The following is a 3513-nucleotide window of genomic DNA, read 5'->3' on the forward strand; positions in this document are numbered from 1 at the left end:
AAAAAAAAAAAAAAAAAAAAAATCAGTGGGGGCTGGTTCAGCTTAGATTAATTTGTTGGATGTCACAGCCATTAGTATTATCACTGAAGTTTGTCTTGTGACAGAACATCCAGCTTACTCCGGGGCTTTTAGGGTTAGATCCATTTTTACAGCTGTCCAGCCTCTTGGAAACCCAGACTTCGGGGACTGTGCCTCTGGCTCTGTGGGGGCTGGTTCAGCTTAGTTAGATGGGTTTGTTGGATGTTAAGGTCTCAAAACAACAATCCTTCATACACGTTTTTTTACTATATACCAAATAACTATAGTACTTCCATTATGATTGAAGCGAGAATGTTCTCCTTAAAAACGTTCAAATAGAAAACCCTTTAAAACCCTTGTCTTGAAGAGCCCATACATATATGGGTTGCACATACAGTACCATCTACCATTTAGCTCTCTACATATATCATGTACTTGCATTGGGGGTATCACACTGTAGCGAAACAGAAGGAAGGCGGAAGTAACCACACCACCGCAGGGGGAAAAAAGTCAAGGGTCTATGACCTGATTAAGACATCAGATTATTTGAAAATATTGTCTAAAAAATGCCAGCAGGGCAAGGGTTAAGAGAAGTTTTGTCTGATCTGTTTGGTGTGTGACAGGAACTTTAAGGAAAGTTATTCTGACCTGTTTGACCCAGCTGATGTGCCTGAGGGTAGTCTGGGTGCTCCTCCTGAAGGGGCGCAACCTGGGACACACATGAGTCAGAAATGAATGAACTGTTTATTGATAAGTAGTACTTAGCAGCTAAAAGCTGAATTGCATACTCTAGGTGCTCTAGGTCTTTTTGGAAAGTGCTCGGCCATGTTAGCTTGGGTCTCCCTCTCTTCCTCCTACCTTCCGGTTTCCAGTGCAGAAAAGTCTTGGCAAGGCTGTCTGCAGTCATTCTGAGGACGTGTCCAGCGTATTTCATCCTCCTCTCAGTGATGATGCTGCTGATTGGTTTTGTACCAATTCTGCGATATACCTCCTTGTTGGTGTTCTTGTCTCTGTATGTTATGTGTAGAATTTTACGGAGACAACGCTGTTGGAAGGCATCCAGCTTGTTTGCATCTTTGTTGTTATCTTAAATGTTTCACATGCACAGATGACTGTTGGAATCACTACTGACTGTAAAACGTTAAGAGATTAGAATGTGTACTTTCTGTAGAAATGTATACAAGCTTCATAACATAAACTTCATACACTACCAAAAATGCAAGAATTATTTTTCTTGTTAACAGAAAATATTTCTTGTATAAAGAATATTTTGCTGTCTCCAAGCAAATGATTCTGTGAGAGGAGTAAGAAAATATTTCTTGTCTTATTCAAGAATATATTTCTTGGAACAAGGTTTACTTTTTACACTTCATCGATCGTTATTGAACTTTCTGCAGGACATTGTTTCTTGTACGGAGAATAAGTTTCTTGAAGATTGAATATTTTTACGAAGAACCTAGAATACATTTTTAAAGGGTACTTGTAGCAGGAAAAAATTGTACCCAGAACCTCCTCCGTACGATTGAGCTTCTTGTAGCAATATATTAGCAAGGACCATTTTTTTAAAGTTTCTCATAGAATGAAAACTATTCTAATCTCAAGAAACGATTTCTTCTACCCAGAATACATATCGTATCCTAGGATTGATCTTCTTACATCCTACTAAAATGCATTTCTTGTACTAAGATTAAGTTTCATGTGGCACGAAAATAAGCGGTTACTTCAAAAGTTCTTGTAGCAGGTAATCCTTTGTCACGAAAAAAAGATTCCTTTTACCCAGAATATTTCTCTTGCACTTAGATTCAGGATCTTGCACAAGAGTGTCTTTCTACTCTCATAAGAAGAATATTCTTACTCCCAGAAACGTATTCTCTATTGTAGTCTAGAAATCTTACACAAGGAACATTGCACTTACATCAAGTACAATAATATATATAATGTATTTACATACATATATTTTGTCTGAAAGCAATGTGCATGAACAAACATGAAAGGGCTTAACTGATTTTCGATGCAAAGGAACGGGGTATTTGGGTAGAGCTCAAAGCCCCTTTTAGATATATAGCCAATCATGTCTTGAGGGCAATTTTGACTTAAATGTGAATTTCCGTGATGGGAATCAGTTACTTCAGGTCAAAGTTAGAGTAGTTGGGAGTAGGTCCAAAAAACTTTAATGAGACAGGTTGTGAGTAAGATCGTTAACCAAAAGATGGTGATTGAGACCCCAAAACCAATGGTTGAATAGGGTGATATGGGTAAAAGATAGGATGGAAGAGCAGTTTGTGCCTGAGTGTCGTGCAGCAGAATGGACTGTGCTCGTGCTCCTTGTTTAGTTCATCAATTACTGTAGCCATCATACGCATCAGGTCTTTGGAGTTTCCATGTTCTGTCAGCACTTTCGCCAGAACGTTCACAAAGTCAGCGCATCCTCCCGCTTGTATGCCACAATCCCAGGCACTGTAGCTCGAGCAAGAAAGGAATCAGCCTCTGTTGAGAGATGTGCTAGAATGACTGAGGGTAAGGGCTTTGAATCAGAATAAGCACACTCAGCTACACTTGGTTAAGAAAGTGTCCTAGGCTCGACTCTCGACAGCGGCTCCTGCGCGCAGCCTTGAACCTGAGCGGGTCGACTTAGGGGTGATACGCGTCTACACCCAAATCGGGCTCGCGTACGCTGCCCGGCCGGCTCGTGAAGGTCAGGGTGGGAGCAGTCGGCCGAGACGGTCCGGGATAATCCGAGTATGTTCTGATTCGTGACTTGTAAGTCTTGATGAGAATAGAGTTTGAAACTAGGATGTTAGTTTACGGCGGCAGTTTTCCCTTCTAAGACATCTGATTTGTCGCTCGCCGCTCATGGGCGTAGAGACTAAATCAGGTCCGCGCTCGCAGCAGCTAGTTATGTAACCCTACACCCAAACGGCGGGACGTCAGGCGGGCGTGCATTGTGGTGGTGAAGGCGATCGGATGGGGAACTCTGTCGGTGCCGACCTGTTGTGTATCCAGGGTTCGGATGAGATATTAATTTGATGAATGTTGTCATTCGCTCACAGATTGAGTGAAGTGATGGCGAAATTGATGACTAACCCTAGTAGATAGTTTCCCCCTCGCGAAACTTGACCTGCCGTTGGTTGTTAACGGGTGGACGAAACCGACAGTCGCACGGTTCCCATTCATAGTAGCTAGTTGTGTAACCCAAAACCCCTAATAGGCGGGATACAGGCGAACTACGTCGCGGTGGCAACGGTAGTCTGGTGGGGATTCAGTGTTCTGGGGTGTAGTTGACGCGTGGGCCCGCAGAAGGGGCGCGTCCGAAACGTTAGCTTAAAAATGAGATGGATTTCGATCTGAGATGCGATTAACAGCCGCGTATCTCCAGCGAACTCACATCATCGCGTTCCAGTCGAAGGCGGTTGCCGACAAGATAGTAGTTAGGTGTTAGTTAGATAATAAGTATGTGATGTGAATAGGTTAGGTAATGGGATCTGGGATATCCTC

This window comes from Branchiostoma belcheri, unplaced genomic scaffold (genome assembly GCF_001625305.1).
Source record: "Branchiostoma belcheri isolate BF01 breed outbred unplaced genomic scaffold, Haploidv18h27 scaffold308, whole genome shotgun sequence".
Taxonomy (NCBI): Eukaryota; Metazoa; Chordata; class Leptocardii; order Amphioxiformes; family Branchiostomatidae; genus Branchiostoma; species Branchiostoma belcheri.